The 18,619-nt window shown below is 36.7% G+C and overlaps 1 protein-coding gene across 8 annotated transcripts in view; it reads right to left on the reverse strand.

Moving 5' to 3' along the window:
• The window catches only part of LRBA (LPS responsive beige-like anchor protein), a 558,473-nt gene that overhangs the window by 230,333 nt on the left and 309,521 nt on the right, over window positions 1-18,619 (reverse strand). The gene's annotated exons all lie outside the window — the stretch shown is intronic.

Here is an 18,619-nt window from a genome sequence, read left to right on the forward strand (position 1 = left end):
CAGGAGGAGATTCTTTGGGATGACACCGGCAGCCCTCTCATCCTTTCCACTACTGCTACAAAGAGTTACGTAGATTTGCGGAAGGGCTTAGTCCTCTCAATATAGAAAGCAAGGGCCCACCTAACATCTAATGTATGGAGCCAGTGCTCCTCAGCAGTCTGGTGAGGTTTCCGAAAGAAAACTGGAGGGTGTAACCAACTGTTATAGTGCTGAGCACTGACGTGTCCAATGTTATATATGACCATGCTCGTCTGAAGGGCGACGGCAGTCCAAAAACAAAAGGGGGGATGGATCCAGAGTCGAGACTGGTATGCCATCCTCAGGCGTACCTTAGAAAGTCCTGCCTGGCCCCACCGGGGTATCTATATGAGCCCACAGAGTGAAGTGTGGCCTTGAATCTCTGAGGCTGTGAAGCCTGGAGTCTGTCTGTTCAGAGAACAGGTAGGTACTCTTGAAGGGGAGGTCCTGGGTGGACTGCTGCACTTTGTGAGAGAGGCCCAATGACTGGAGCCACGAATAGCACCTCATGGTGACCGCTGACACCATGGTACTGGCTGCTGAGTCCACCACATCCAGACCTAGCCACCCTCTTGCCCTCCTCCAGGACAGTGAGAACTCCTGCCTTGACTCCTGTGGCAGGGAATCCTTCAATTTGGCCATTGAGTCCCACAGGTTAAAACTGTACCTCCCCCCAGCAGAGCCTGCTGGTTAGAAATATGTAACTGGAGACTGCCTGTCAAATAAACCTTGCATCCGAATAGATCCAATCTCTTAGCCTCTCCATTTTTGGAGGTAGCACTTGAGTGCCCCGTCTGTCCCGCTCGTTTGCAGCAGACACTACCAGGGACCCGGGAGGGAAGAGAGGGAGAGAAATGTGAGTACTGGTACTCGAACCACCAAAGCTCTGCAAAGGGATGTTTACATGCCCTACCTGGGCAACTGAGGACTCCTTGTGCATGGGGAAATCCTCAGCTAACATAAAGCTACTGTGACCACTTCTAGCCAACCCATCTTGCCTACCCATAGCAAAGGTGATCATAAGGGGGCATACTGGGGCAGGGGGGACAGGGACAGAACACACGGTACTGATAATAGTTGCTGGTGTAATGCCAGAGCAGGTTAGAGCAGTCCTGAAGCTTCCACAGATTGTGCAGGAAACTAACTTAGCCCCCCAGGCACCTTTCTAACTCACCCCTCAGCTATATGGAGAAGGAGCCTTTAAAAAAGCACTCCTCGCCTAATGGAGGGAAGAAGATAGAACCATTCATCATTGTACAAACACTGGTGCTCTCTACTGACTTCAGTTCCTTAGTTCATATGAAAATATGGGCAAAATCTGCAATTTAACACACAGGACAAAGTTTAAAAAATTCTACTGTACCCCTAATATGCAGAAGGCAAAAAAACTAAGTTATCTGATATTGTAAACTGGGAGCAATCCTAACCAAAGGCTGACATACTTTCTTTAGCCCACAAGTGACAGAGAGAGAGCAGCTCAAAGAGAAATCATGATTCAAGGTTGAGTCCCAATGAGGGAACACCAAATCAGACTGAAACAGAACAAAGACCAATCCTAGCACAGGATGGGGAAGCCAAGAAATTCCATATTACTTACTTTATAATAAATCTCAGTGAAAGAGGCCTCCAGCCAGATAACTAATCTTTTGTCATGAATGAGCTAGATAAGAGAAAGGAAATTGTCACTGAGAAAGCAGTACTCTGATCAATGAGAAAACTCTTAAGCTGATGCACTGCTAGAAAGTGGAGGCCTGGCAACTGGGTTCGTCTTTAGAAAAGTGCTCCTTTAAACCAGTTCCCAAGGCAGTATCTCCTCTCAGTTCTGGGATTATTATACATTTGGATAAAAAAAAAAGTCTAGGAATTTGTCTTTCATTAGGAGAGAAGCAAACAAGTAGCAAAGGAACAGCAAACAGTGAAATATATTCAACTCAGTTTAAAATCTCATAACAGCACAGTTGCCCACTATATCAAAGGCCACACTGGGGATGTAATCCAAAGTAACTGAACAGACCCCAGTAAGTCTGTCAGTCAGCAAATGGTCTATTTATGTAAAGAAGTAGAGCACCAGGCCAATCTCTGGGGTTTGCTGCCCCCTGATATTATTTTTCCTCATTTCCAAATTCCACAAATTAAAAGTCAACTGACAATCCTCTGGTACTAAGTACTGAATATGGCCCACTCTAAGAACTTCCTGCTATTTCAAAGAATTGTATAGTTGTAAACATGCATAAAGGAGGTGTAAGCCGCCTTCACATAGAGAAAGGTAAATAGAAGTCTCCCACTCAGAAGTGCAAAAAGTTTATATATATAACAATATGTACAAATTGCTTAATTTTCAACATTATGACATAAAAAGTTAAACTCCTGTTCTTTGGCACTACCTGCTTTTGTTTTATTTATTAAATAAAATGTACACACCTACTGAATACCTGTTAGTCCCTGTGGTATTTTACTTTTTATGTACCAACACAGGGTTCAGGTCGGTACAAGGAATAAAATGAAGACAATCTGGGTCCCTATGAATTTACAATCTAAAAGTCAAAAAGAAAGATGAGGAGACACTCACACTAGGACAACCAGAGAAAGGATTATTACAGAAAATCCAGCTCCACTCTGAAAAGTGACTATAAAATGTAAAAAGTTATTTCTTCCTGGGTGTATTCAGTGTCTGATCTGCTCACCATAGTAACGGGAGTAGAATTTGCTACTTTTTACTACTGCAAAGACAATACAGATAAAAGATATACATCCTTGTGAATCAACAGGTAAGGAGCGCCTTCAGCTGTCCTTCTCCCCCATCCATTTGTTAAACTTTTTAACACCTTGTTTTTTATTTGTAGCCCATTTTATGGCTTGGATGTATGGTTTGCATGCATGATTTATCCCTGTGATTTAAATTTGCATGCTAGGATCTGTAAATCTTCAAGCCTACCACCCCCCCAAGCCCAGCACCACAGGCAGTCGCCTGCCCCTAAATCCAGCCTTGTGTACTAACCACTAAAGGGATAAGGGTATTACAGGTGTAATTGATGGCATAATCTGAAGACAATGTGACTGTCCAGGTTTAACCTAGGGCACAAGTGGGCCTGCAAAGTCTTTGTTAGTAGTGTTGAGATGTAAGGGAAAAAAAAAACAGATTGACTTCCAGATACCAAGTGGAACTTCCAGGTCAGGCAATTCGGGAAAAAAAATGTTTGCCTTACAAAACTGAACATATTTGATCTGGGAGAAATGAAAGCTCAACATGGAACTCCACAATGACATTTTTACAAAATCACCTTAGAGAGTAGAACTGTACTTTAAGGGGAGGGATTTTAAAAAAGTGATCTATACTGGCCTGGAATTAATGGGAGTTACACTATTGACTTCACTAGGAACAGAATTAGGCCAATGCTGAGTGCTTTGAAAAACAACCTAAAAGTTATCATTTTTATCTTGATGTACATAATAAGCACAGAATCAGGCAGATGCAAAATTCTTAAAAATATTTGCCAAATACAATACTTTTAGATGATAAACTCTCTGGAGGAAGGACTCATTTTCTGTATATTTATATAGCACCTATCATAAATGGGGCCCTGTCCTAGTTGACCACTAGAGACTACCCAAATAAAAAGCTAAAATAATTTTATTATTACTATTAATACAGCCTCCTATGTTGGTAGAGTAATATAACATACATAACACATTCCAGTCTATTAATTCTTAATTGAGTGCTATTGAAATAATTCATTATGGGTGAAATCATAGAATCATAGAACTGGAAGGGACCTTGAGAGGTCATCTAGTCCAGTCCCCTGCACTCATGGCAAGACTAGGTATTATTTAGATCATCCCTGACAGGTGTTGGTCTAAGCTGCCCTTAAAAATCTCCAATGATGGCGATTCCACAACCTCCCTAGGCAATTTATTCCAGTGCATAACCACCCTGACAGTTAGGTAGTTTTTCCTAATCTCCAACCTAAACCTCCCTTGTTGCAATTTAAGCCCACTGCTTTTTGTCCTATCCTCAGAGGTTAAGAACAATATTTTTTCTCCCTCTGCCTTGTAACAACCTTTTATGTACTTGAAAACTTATGTTCCCTCTCAGTCTTCTCTTTTCCAGACTAAACAAACCCAATTTTTTTCAATCTTCCTTAACAGGTCATGTTTTCTAGACCTTTAATCAGTTTTGTTGCTCTTCTCTCGACTTTCTCCAATTTGTCCACATCTTTCCTGAAATGTGGAGCCCAGAATGGATAAAATACTCCAGTTGAGCCTAATCAGCGAGGAGTAGAGAGGAAGAATACTTTTTGTGTCTTGCTTACAACTCTCCTGCTAATACACCCCAGAATGACGTGTGCTTTTTTGGTAACAGTGTTACACTGTTGACTCATATTTAGCTTGTGGTCCACTATGACCCCCAGATCCCTTTCCGCAGTACTCCTTCCTAGGCAGTCATTTCCGATTTTGTATGTGTGCAGCTGATATTTCCTTCCTTAGTGGAGTACTATGCATTTGTCCTTATTGAATTTCATCCTAACTCCTATACAAACATGGTCTTATTGAAGTCAATGGCAAAAGTCCCATTGATTTCAAGGGGCCAAGATTTCACCCTATGTTAGTGTAAGACAGTAAGGAAAAGGAAAAAGAAAAGAAACAGACTGAAGCCATAATCTCTAATAGGTCTGAAACACTGACTATGAAATTATTAAAATAAATTACTATTCATCTTATTCTTTCTAGAGGATATCATTAAATGGTTATTTATGTATCTGGAGTCAAGGTACTGCAGTCTATCCAGGGAAGCAATCTACAATGAATTTTAACAGTGAAGTCTCTCATACTAAAGTCTCATATTCCAATCCGCAAACCAAAAATGGAATATTTTAAGATCTTAGACAGAAATCACGTCTTATATGTTTGCAGAGGAGCCTTAATCCTGAATGGGACTTCTGTATACAAACAATAGAAATAATTTAAACTAATAATTGTGCAGTTTTGAGGATTTCTATACTAAGCTTTCCAAAATGACAGTTTATTGATGAATCAAGATGTCCTAAAGAGGTTGGATTAACTAAAGAGAAATTCTTGATGTAAGAGCTATTTGACACCAATCTTGTATCCAACAGCACTTGAAGGCCTGTTTAGAACCAATGTGATGTGCAAAAAATGGAGGAGTTAGTCTGTGATTTGCTCACTTTCATAAAAAAAACTTAAATACACAGGAAAAAAAGGGGGTAGCTTTTACATTCTTACTATGGAACATTACTCAAAATAGCATTGCTTTTGAAAAAGTGTATGTAATATTAATTTTGGGAAAGGCACAGGTTGACACATCAAAGGCAGTACACAACTGTCAATTAGGTATATAATCGAAGAAAAACAAATATGTAGTAAGTTCAGTTTTGAAGCCTATCCACTTGTTCTTCTAGAGCACTGTAATGATTTCAGCTTTGTTTGAAAGATCACAATATGCTAAGGAGCCACAACATTTCCTCAATACAAAAAATGCTTGCTCTAAATTTAAACAGCATTTCAGTCCAAAAACTCTATCAAATTGTTACATTTAACTTTGTTCAATTTCTAGCAAATACTTTTGTTTTAATTTTAATGCACTAAGATTCAAAAAGTTTCTTGGTTTTTTAAAAATAACTTTTACTCATTCAATTATTTAAGGGTGCATAAGAGATATTAAATTAGTGTAGCTAACTTATTGCAAACTTTGGTCCCAATCCTGCAAACATTTGCACACGTAACTTCATTTACATGAGCAAAGTTACAAATGCACAGGAGTTTATACCATCTGGGCCTAAATGACTTATTACAAGCTTATTTTTAGGGTGGCATTTCTTGTACTGTTTCATTTCTCCATAACCGATTCAAGGAAGTTTCAACACAATCTGTATTTCATCTTCAGTTTTTAATATTTACCAACAGAATGAATCTCCGTGTCTAGATATTGATTTCTCAGAAAGGTAAAAACTATGCAGGTTCTCTCTTTTATAAAAATGTGCAGATTTTAAATATATTAAAAGTTTAAATATTGCTATGCTAAGCCTATCAATTATCAAATACCTTTTCATTCCCACTTTACTCAGCACCACACTCAGACATCTAAATTATCTAACAATCCTTCTGCTGTAAGAAATTGTTCTTCGTGTGCTAATGCTATAAAGTACCTGTCTTCTTACATGTGCAAAATGTCAGGTTGTTTCAAAATGCAGCCAAGAGGTGGCATAAGTACCAAGTTTCATGGAAATGTGTTAAAATATAAATTGTTGCAGCGTGTTTAACTGGATATTTGATATGATTGATAAGGTTTATTTATTTATTTATATGTTTGGTTTTGGCTTTCACTATATTAAAGGTTTTATAAGACAATGTGTATTTTTATCACAGATGAGCGAGCTTATGTGATAGACCCCTAGAAGCATTTGCCAATAATACATTTTACACAGATTGCATATACTTGAATAAGAAATGCAACTCCATATGTATATTTTTAAAAATCCTAATTCTCTACATTATTATTTACTAACACTGGTTATTCCTGACGGGTTATTGCATGAAAATAACCTGACAAATCTGATGTTACAAACAAAGAGTACACTTCCTGTTATAATATTCAATCTGGAACACCATCAATGTTTTGTTCAGCTTGCATAAGTCACAACTGATTGGACACAGTCCCTGTGGGCATGCCATTTCATCCAGACTGGACGGTTCATTAGTCATAATTACTATAACTGTACAGCGGAGACTGCAGTTTTATCTCATCATACATCTTTGATAAAGCTGCTTCTATTTCTGCTTCATCAGCATGTGAAGTTACATTAACAGAGCTTTTATTTTCCAATCTGTGATTAACATAGATTGTGTTTCTTACAAAATGTATACATAAACTCACACAAACTAAGGCCCTGGTGTAATCAACATTTGAACTTTGCGTTAGAATCATGCACCATTAATTGTAACTGAACAAGAAGTTTTGAAAAGATTGCATTGCTAAGGAAAATTTAACAAAGTATTAACAGTAAGTTTCATAAAGCGATAGTAAGATTGTTGTTTTTTAATCTGAACTGTGACACTAGTTCACAAAAATCTATCAGTTCCATTTGAAGTTTAGACATAAGTAATTTTTCAAGGTAACTAGGGCAATTAGCGATCCTAAGAGTTTCAAATTTCAAACGAAAGACTACTACAAAATGTAAAGTGTACTATATAAAAGAACCTTGTGAAAAGTGGAAGCCTAAGTGCTACAAGAAGGTTGAAAACATATACCAATAGATTTTATCAAACAAAAGAGCAGAATGTAATGAAATACAAAGGATATTTTGCCAAAACATACATTAAATGTGTAACGCTGAAGGGAAAATGACACACCCAGGAATTTTTTGTTGCTGTTTTTCATAGCCTATTGTGTGACAATAGGAAACAAAAAGGCCAGTGGCACCATTTGAGTGTGCAATGTGTACCTATGATAGACCACATAAACAGTCATAATCAACGGTTGCATGCAGGCACTGAGGCTGCAAAAATCCCAGAGTAATTAGTGTTGTCTGAATGCAATGACATCTGTGTTCTCATGGTCCTCTAGATGTGTCAGGCCAATAAGATGTATATGAAAAAATATGACAAGCATTGCAAATGCCCTTCTGAAAGGTCTCACTCTGGGAAAAGCTTTAAAAAAATGACATATGCCACCTCTTTTTTGCCAATATATTTAACAGCCAAAGCCTCAAAATTTGCAAAGGTCTTTTCAGACATTCTGCATTTGATTACAAAGGATTTATTCAGAATATAGCATGATGATTTGAAAAGAAAATTGCTGCAGGTTTACCGCATTTTTATATTTATATTTAGTTTATTAACATGAGAATAAAACATGACTTTTTACTGCATTTTACTTCTGATTAGTGTACTTATGTATCAGCATTATCCGTATATATTTTAATTAAAGCAGTTGACTAGAGAGCACTTATGTAAACATACAGTTTTTATTTTTCTTTTCCTAGATCACCTTTTTTCAACAGTGGACAGTTTTAAAAACTGTGGTTATGTGGCATTAGGAAAGCTCTTTCTCTTTTCTACTAGAAGACTTGGGTAATTCAGTTTGACAGCCTTTGTTTTAGGATGCACAACCTTTTTACTTACTAGTACCTATCCTTCAGATCCTTCTCTGGACTGTAGCAGTATGCTTGAGCATGCGTTTGCTCCAAGAAAGACATTAGTCATCATTAACAGGAGCACTGACACCAAATCTAAGTGTCTCTACACAATGACCAAATGGCAATCATCTTTCTCTTACACTGTCACTGCTGATTAGAGTTTTCTTTCATGAAAATTTAATTTGTTGCCTTTCTGCAGCTCTTTTTTACATTTCTGCAATTACATAGCATGCCAGCAAAAAGCTGCAAATGCAGCAAAAGATGCTGTACCTGTTCATAACAAAAGATAAAAAGATTAATATTATTCAGCTGCACTTTTCACCTAGTTTAACAGAAGAAAACTACAAAGATATAGTGAATGAGTAGTTGCTGACAAAAGGAAAATTACATATGGAATACCTGAATCAGGCCTCAAACAACAAATGTATCTTCTCATTGAGTAATTCCAACCAACTGAAGAAATTTTCCCCCTTGAAGATGGTGAACATTCTGCATCTTCAAAAGCTTTGTTAAGCAACACTATTAGTCACAAATATGTGTTTACAAAGATTTGCAGTGTCTACTCTTAAAAAAATAATTTCATAACTCTGAAAATTTCTACCTTCATTTCTTCAATCTATGTCAATATTGCTTTTTGTAGTTAAAAGCCAAAGAAAATAATTTTAGCAACTGCACACAAATGAAAAAGTTTCATATTTGATACTCAGCAGCTATGCAATATACAGAGTCTTAGACTTCTGCTTTGTGTAACATTACAAACATTGTTGAATAAGACACCACAGCAATGAGTTATTTTAAGTAAGATTTTCAAAACATTTACTCTTCTGTTTTATTTCAGTTTGTTTAAAGATTTTTTTAATTATAAGCATATGCTATTTCGTTAACATCTGTGCACAGCATACAACCTGACTGAATTCCAACTTCTGAAAGCAAGCAGGATAATTTACATCCCTCAAGTAAAGCAACAATATTAGAGAATTACATACTATTAAATTAAGATGTTCAATTTCATCAAAGGGTTATCTGATTTTCTTCTACAAACATTAAAAAAATAAACCTTTTATTACAAGTACACAGTTATCCAAATGTCTTTCAGAATATATTTACTCTATCTTAATTAAGTGTAAACCTAAAATACACTTCAATTTTTAGTAAACTCAGAAACTATAACCATCAAAATTCAAACAGTAAAGCTTCCCTCCACTTGCTTGTGTAGTATACAATAATGAACCAGAACAGCAATGCTGCTCAGAACAGAAAGTGCTGTTACTGCTAGCAGTTCAGATTTACAAGCAAGTTTAAATCTCTTTAAATAGTCTCCACATATGAAATGTAAGAAAAGGAAAATAGGAATTAAAAGTGGATTATGAATTGCAATCTATGATTGCTGTACTGCTATGGCAGTATACCTTGATTAAACGCAGAGCAAAAACAAAACCATACCATGGTAACCTAACCTAACTGTCTTTGCAGACTGTGTTTATCTAGGCGCTGACCCTTTTAAGCTATTCTCCTTGATTTAAAGAAACACACTGAAATTTTCTAAAACATAAAATAATGCTATATTTGATTCCCCCCCACACACACGTCTATAAATTTGCCACCAGTTTCGTCCTGCGTGTTCTCCACAGAGCTTAGCTTAACAAGCCATAGGTGCAAATGTTGAGATCTTTTCCCAGCATCCATATCAAGTTCAAATACAGAAGTTTAGCTCTTTGACTCCCACCTCCAAGTCACTTGTCAGTAAAAGGTTGGGCGATTTATTGACCACCTCTGGATGCATACTGTCAGTGCTGAAGGAAATATGAGGGAGGGTTGTCGCTACTGTTCTGGAGCTCATTGATAATGACATACCTGCCTCTGTCACCCATTACCCATACTACAAACTACTTAGACCTAACTGAAAAATCAATAGCCTACTTGCACTGGTTCCTGTGGCTGCCTCCTTTGATTGTCAGCTCCTGTCTAGGGTCAGCACTTACATGAAAGGGGCTGTGACTGCCTGATGCTTTCAGGACAACCTAACGATATGAAACTAGCCAACAGAACAGTAAATTCTGTCTCCCTGCCCTCCTCATCAATTAGGCTTTGACTAGGCTTGCCTGTAGAAACCTGACCTTTTAAGTTTAGGTGAATATGGACTAGCTGAACACACCACTGCCCTCAGCACTGATCCAGGAAATCCACTGACAGGTTAAACAAAACAGAAGGTTGTAACTGTCATAATTTGCATTACACTTTCACGCCAACAAGGGTGTTATCAGTAGGGGCAAGCCCTGGAACACACAACTCAAGCACCCCTAAGTCACCCTCCTCATAAATTTTCAAGTGAAGTGAGATAAAACATAAATTCACAAATGACCATGCAGTTCAAGTCCCACTTTCTTTCAAGTTAGCACTTCGGAAATCCACAAAGTGCATTTAAACAATTCCTTGGATAGTCACATTGATACTCAAATGCCACTAATGATGATCTTCCACATAAATGACATATGAGTAAATTATCCAACCACAACAGTGAAAAACTCTAGGTTTTTGTTTTTCTTAATTATATATGTATATGCACCTATACATTTTACTTACACACATGAGTATATATGCATATATAATTTTAAAATCCCCAATGAGCTCTTTTATTGTCATGGTTGAGTAATTTTTACTCATACCAATGTGACTATAACACAGGATAGAGGTTACATTTCAATACATTTTCTTTTCCTTCAAAGAATATTAAATATGAAGCAGAGAAATAAAAATTATGTAATCTTAGATCTGAAATGAAGATCTGAACTATTTCCTGTAAAGTTACATTAAGTGCCTTTAATAATTGCTTGTATGTAAATTAGAAAAATGTTAATACCCGAATGCCTGCTAAAACAATTGATTAAAAGCAAATGAGAATATTTGTAAACATTTTCTCTTAGGTATTCCCTGATTACTATCAGTTTTCATGTGGTGGCCATGGTGTGTTCATTCTCAATTATTCCTTCCACTGATACTACCCATCTTTATATAAACACCAATAGGCCACAGAAAGGCCATATATGTATGTTAGGGTCCATTTATGGAAGTAGAACACTGGAACGTCTTCATACAACAAAAGGATGAGTCAGTTCTGCAAGCTGCTTTTATTTTAACTCCTGTGAATTCTAAAACTTACAGATGCACTCTGCTGAATAGCTATGACTAACACCTTATAGTGTAAAAATGAAACTGAAAATCTCCAAGATCTACACTAAGATTGCAAGAAATAACATACTTGCTGCTTCTAAGCCCTGTAATTTCTGCATCCCTCTTTTTCTCCCCCAATAAAATATTCAACACCACAAGTTGAAACGATTCCTTATTTAAATAAATGTTACTAATCCTGCTGACTGTTTGGCTTTCCAAAGTTAAGATCTAGCTGGTAACAGTCAAATACTTTTGTAAATTTTCTTCTGATCTTAATACAGGTCAGTCACTGGATGTAGGTTAGAGCATATAAGATTTATTCAGGTTAATTTATAATAAAAAGGAAAGCAGCTGAAGTCCATAACCTCCAAACTACTACATAATTTTAATGCATGAATATTTTAAAGCTTAATATCTCTCAATGGTTCTAATACATAACAAAGCAAAGAAAAGCACTGCTCTTTGCAACTATGTACACAGTTCTGTTAAATACAGTTAAATAAGCAGTTACAATTAATACTGCATTCCAAACGAACTACAGAGCAAACACTAGTTAAAAATGGTCGACCTAATTGTGTCTGGATGGATCCCTTTAGAGACTTAATGTGATGATTAACTATGCATCTGGTAGCATGTCAAGTCCTTTTTGTGTGCCTATCTGATAGTGAAGTGAAAGGGCATGGACAGTGTCCAGTCCCAGCAAGCAAATCATTTGAAAGCAGTCATAGCCATAGATCAAAGATTTTTCACTCTATCCAGAGCCGATTTAAACCCACCAACCCAGCCCTTTGCTGCAGACAAAACCAGTTAGAAAATAAGAAAGGCTCCTTAGGATCCAAAGATAATAAAGGAAGATAGAAGGGAAAAATGCAGAAAAGAAACAGACGGGCAGAACCTTGATATCAATAGGCCAAGACAGCTGTTTTACATCCTAGTTTTACTTCAGATGGTTAAATAAAAGGAAAAGTTTTCATCCTTTAGATCACAAAATATTATTTCAATTAGGCTATGCAGATGGCTTTTATACATTATTTGAGCCAATATAGTTTCCCTTTCCCCCGCTATAAGAAATGGCACATAACACTGCATATCAATTTTATATCATTCATAAAGTTAAAAAGAGAGCAATCTCTGTATTATCACACTCCAGTTATTTTGAAACAAAATATGTATCTCAACAGGAAGTGCTACAATTTAATGCTCTCATTAGAAGTAGCATGAAACAAAAACAATTTGATGATTTTACAAATAGCAATATTTTATATGAAAATAATTCTTTGGGAGGGCAGGGAAGTCAATATTTTGAGGTCAAATAAGCAAAAACTAAAATAACTTTTCACTTTCTAACATTTAAACTATGTAATATCTGAATAGGATTGTTTTGTTTTGCTTTTGTAGTATTTTAGTTGTTAGACTGCTCAAGCCAGAAGCTAGCTTATAAAGAAATAGAATTTTTAGTCAAAGTTGTATATTTTCTATATTGTATGCTGATTTACGACATCATAAAAAATAGCTTGTTGAATAGTGAAAAACAGTACATTTTAAGCACACAACACAAATGGGCAATGGTATTACAGGGAAGAATTGGGCCCCCTAAATCTGTCTCATATAAACTACATTATGGAAAATTATTTCATTATTTTAATCACAAGAATAGCTTTAGTCTGTGTAGTAGTTTGGGAGGAAAGTACTTCATGCTATCTGTATTAATTGACCCAATATTTTCAAAATGTTCAACATATGTACATAAATTAGAAGCTTTTACTTTAAAAGGATCTGGAAATTGAAGCTGACAAATAGTTAAAGCTTTAGATTCAGAATTCTAAGTTGATTCAGAAGTAAAGAATGCTGCATCTCAGCCAGCTACATGAAGGTTCTGATCTTAGAAATAAATCAATGTCCAACCATAAACCAAGCTGGGCTACTGTCTGTGGGTGTGAGCATCTGCACATACATATGTACATTTCTGTATGCATCGAAGATAATGGATGCAATCACCATCGTACACAAATTGATAATGAGGAAAGCCAAGCCAAAATACACTCTAGTTGAAACAACATTCTGCTTCTGCCATCCCCATTTTACTCAGAAAACCCATAAGTTACTTCCATATTGAATTATTTTAAAGGATTCGTTTTCATTTAATGGCATTTTAAGAACCGTGACCTAGAATATTTCTATACACCATTTACTTCAGTAATCTTTTTACAACTAATTTTAATTACATACAATTCTAGTTCAAGTTGACAAAATCTTGGCATTATCCATGCTCTCATACTTCTATACATAAATGGACATTATGATTAATCAGTTATTTTAAGAAAACAGCCAAAACTCTAAATATGGTTAATCCAATCAGATACGTGTGCACACACACCCACACATCCAAAAAAAATAAGGCCCACAGGATGTTCTAACAAGAATAAAATGTTATCAAAGTATTAGAAATGTTATTCTATAGTATATTTGTTTGACATCTGGCAACCAAACTTTTGATTTTACCTGATTGGTTTAAACTTTGGTTTAGGTGGCTAAGAAGAACTTAGTAGCTAAAACAATCTTTTAAAGCTAAAAAAAAAATCACTACTACTACTCATCAGAAGTAATAATCTACATTTAACAATAGGTTTACACATTTAAAGTAGGCAGAAGTTATTGGGAACTATTAGAGGTATAACTCAATGTATGATTATTTGATGAACACCAGATTATGTAAAGCATCCTGCTTATATTTTAAGATTTGACAGGTAAGAACATATACTCAAAATTTACTTTAAAAATATTTGGGAGCCACATCATCCACAAGTGTAACCTAATTAAGGTTTTATAGCCATTTATACATTATTTAACTAGCATATCATCCAATCTGTTTACAAAACAAGATTTATATATGTTCGTTAAAGGTTGATGAGATACATACATGATATCTGCAGTAAACAAACATATTTTGTTCTTCCACATAAAGAGTGCATTATAGTTAACTTAGTAAACACATCCTTACAAAAGATCAGCAGATAATGAAACCAATCCACAATTTTAAAGGGGAGATGCACACTGTATTCTCTAGAATGTAAACAGGATTATAACTGTCAGACCCACAGAAGTATTTACTATAACCATTAGCTTGGTTTTGCTGTTGAGAAACACAATATGCACTACTGAATCATTTCTTTTTAAATCCATACATTCCCTGCAGCAGTTCAAGCTCCATCAGCAGTGCAGGAATGTATGAAAATGACAGGCAAAGGGCATTAGTTCTTTTCCCATACTGTTCTTCTATAAATGGAAGCACAGAGTTCTTCTGCGAAGCACTTTAAGCAGAGAATGTTTGGAGCCAGATCTTCAGCAAAATATAAAATGATCAGAAAATTAAATTCTGTGAACAAGTCAATTACTGTATTTTTCCCAGAACTGGTTTCTTTAAACCAAAGGATGGACAGGAAATCCAAAGCCATTACTTATTAAAGAACTGGAATATATTCACAAAGCATCATCTAGTGAAATACCAGTTAGTCTAGAATGAGACTTACGTGTGTGTGTGTATATATATATATGTTCACACTCCACACACAAAACACATACTTTTGATCCCTCTTGTGAGCACCTGTTTCTGACTCTTTTTGTTTTTTACGTCAGAAACAGTTTCATAGTCCCATGTCAATGTATTCACTTAAAATTAAATACTCCATTAGTTTTAACTTAATACATTAGTTTGTATTAAGTAAACTTTTAAATAAATTGTTTAGGAATAGAAAGCCTTTTGAAATATGTAAGCTATGCTATTTTAATAAGTTGACTAGTCAAACAAAAACAAGCACATTAAATTATAATCTAATATAAAGTTGGACAGGTTAACAATTTTGCAATCTAGTTATTTTTCTCTACTGTAAGAATGATTTTCCCCTCATTTTCTTCTGCTCTATAAAAAATAACTTCACATTTGTAAATCATACATATCCTCCCACACAATACTTTTAGACAAATATATTTAAATACACAAAGGTTTTGTTTGTTTTTAAATTTAAGCACATTGTAACATTGTCATGGTTATTAAAGATGTTAAAACTGTATATACCATTTACATGTTTACGGGGAGGGAGAGCAAAGAAAAGACCGTGTGTTCCCCAACCAAAGTCCTCTTTCCAATATCCTTCACAGAAGCTCCTGCTAGCCAAACACTATTGCTCCAGGCAGCAGCATGCTGATGTTGGCACTGCCTAAACCAAACAAACACGATGTTTAACAATCAAATAAAATGTCCCGCAGCCTCCCTAATGAATTTGTCAAGGACCATCAGATCACCCTCCTCCCCTGCCTCATTAACTCAAGTATGATGAGACGGATTATAACGAGAGAATACAGATCAATCCGTCTGAAGACTTCAAGTGGCTTTTAGCCTTGAGAGTTTCTCTCTCAGGCACATACTGTATTCTATTAAAAGGACCGAGTGTATCTCCTGCTCTTCAAGGGGCTGCCACTTCGTTTTATACATCATCAAGGAGCTGCTGATGGACTTCTATACTAACATACATAAAAGCAGAGGTGACAAGGGCTCTTCAATTACAGCCTCCTCGAATACTGTTTCCCCCTTCAATTATTCATTCCCGGGAAGAGCAAATTCCGCCACAGATAAAAGAAAAGGAGTACTTGTGGCACCTTAAAGACTAACAAATAAATGCTCAAATAAATTTGTTAGTCTCTAAGGTGCCACAAGTCCTCCTTTTCTTTTTGCGGGTACAGACTAACAGGGCTGCTGCTCTGAAACCTGCCACAGATAAAGCTGCTCTTAATGCAATGCGGCCGCAAACGCAAAGACACAGGAGAAAGGGATTTCACATGCATTATTTGCTGGAAGTGTTTAAGTTTATTGCTCAAATGATGTTTCTAATTAGTGCTAGAGCAATAAATTAAAGTCGGCTTTTGTTTAACTGATTTATTATTTACTAGAGCTTCGACCCCAGACAGGGAAATTGGTAATGAATTGTTTTTAAATCAAAACACGAGTAACCTTTTATCATCAGTCACCTTAAAAAGTAAGTGCGGGGAGGGAGGGAATCGCTGGCTTCTTTTAACCTTAAAATCTAGGAGTGCTTTTCCCTCCCCCAACCCCGGGGCGCTCTGATCGCATGGTCGCTTCTCCCGCACACTCGACACATGAAACATTAATTTCTGGGCTACACAGTCCCCGCACGAGGTCAGGGCTGGAATTCTGAGGCGCCTACCCAAGCAGCCAAAGCGTATGGAATCGGGGTGCAAAACTATGCGACGGAGTGGGGCGGAAAAGTGACACGGGAACCGGCTACTGGAAAACCCGCTGCGATAACTGAGAAATCGACAGACTGCTCAGGAAAGACATTTGTTTGTTAAATGGATTTCTTAACACTCCTTTCATTTATTAGGAATAGGAGCAGAAGCCCACAGGGGTGCGGCCGAACTGTGTATAGGGTCTTCTAAAATTCACCCCACTACTAAAAAAAAGCTACAGGGTAAACTGAGAAACAAAGCAACGTGCTCTTCCCTCTCACCACCCCACTCCCCGCCCCTGCCCAACAATTACTCACTGCTAGGTAATTAACACGATATGCCTTACGTCAGGATGAGGTAAAGAGAAAATGTATTGGTTTGTAAAGTCCTTTATTATTTTTATTAATAAACTACATTTTCCATCAGGACAACGGACTCCAGATCGTGGATTTGGTTCTTTGGTGTCAAATACCCAAGCTTCAGAGTGGAGAATTACTTTCTTATATGTACAACTACTACCGGGAGTCGTTGAAAACGCCAAAGAAATGTCTTCATCCGAGTTCTATGACTTGTTTTCTATAACCCGCCCAACTCTTCTTTCCCCCCTGCAAGTTACACTGCTAGACGCCTTTATTGGGTTTGTTTCAGCTCCAAAAAAATCTTTAATCCGTGCAAGTGCGAGGAGGATCGGGTGGGGGGGGGGGAGTGCACATGATTGAAGCACCTGGTAAACTCCCCTATAGCCAAAAGCATCTCTGTGCCTGAATCTCGTTTATCCAGTCGCCATCATGGAAGAACAGAGATTCCGCACCCAAAAACTTCCTGAAATACGTGGAATTGGTGATGATGGAGAAGGTGCCTACAACTGCTGCTTTCGGGCAATAAAAAGAAGATGATTTATCCCGGGAGAAGAGGTTGCAACCAGTACCAGAGCAGGGCACATTTTACATATTTTATACAACAGGTTTGTTACCGCTCACAGCCATGTTCTTAATTTAAATACCCACGAAAAACAGAAGGGTGATATTTTATTTTATTAAATCTCAGTCTCTGTATTCTAACAAAGAAACAGATAAACCAAAAGAACCAAAGAACGACAACATTCCACTTTTAAGAAATTTTAAATTGAGAATCCTAAGTGACCAGGTTCAATATATATAATCTATCTAGGCTTCTAGAAATATAGCAAGAATAAGACAACGAATTTTGACGTAACCTTTACAATATTTGAGAAACGGCTCGAGATAAACAGAATCTACTCTTCTCACATAACAAACGTTCAAGTTCAAGGCAAAGACTCGATTTGCGTGCCGATTATTTATAGGTTCAATGTAAAGTGTTGCCTGCTAAAAATATTATAAGCAGCTCAGTAGTGTAAGAGAACTTGACTTGTACAGTACTAAGTAGGATGTAGGAGTTCGTTAAGAAACATACCTAAATATCACCCAAACAACACACAATATTAAACAGAATTATTGTACTTCAAAAATAAGATTAAAGTAATAGAAATATTTTATTTTAGCTACTTCTCTATTGATTAATATTGATATTAGTTGGCGTTGTTTCTGTACTCTAATATACAATAAACTGCATATACATAACTGCGTAACTATAATTTTATGCATATTTGACTTGGACAAAATACAAACTTTGGCAAAAATATAGTTAGCTTCAATTTCAGATAGTTCAATGCTGCTATTTAGAAAGGGGACAGAGCTTTACTGCACAAGATTTATCTAAATTAATCTGACGAAGAGTAGTAAAACAAGGTGTACTATTCTGTTCCAATGACAGTCTCACTTTCACTGCTGCAGACCAGCGTTAGTGGAAGAAGATTTATGTTTGCAGCAAAGTACCACAAGTAGCCCTCGCCCCTTCCACTAGCATTACTGCTACTTCTCCTTACAACAACCGGGTGGAAAAAGCACAGTTAATTTTCCCCCATCAGGCTTCCAAGTAAAAGTGATTCAGCTCATAGGCAGTTCGTTGCGTCTTTTTCTTGCACGACGGTAGGATGCATACACAGACTGCAC

The sequence above is a fragment of the Caretta caretta genome, chromosome 4, assembly GCF_965140235.1.
Source record: "Caretta caretta isolate rCarCar2 chromosome 4, rCarCar1.hap1, whole genome shotgun sequence".
NCBI classification, from domain to species: domain Eukaryota; kingdom Metazoa; phylum Chordata; order Testudines; family Cheloniidae; genus Caretta; species Caretta caretta.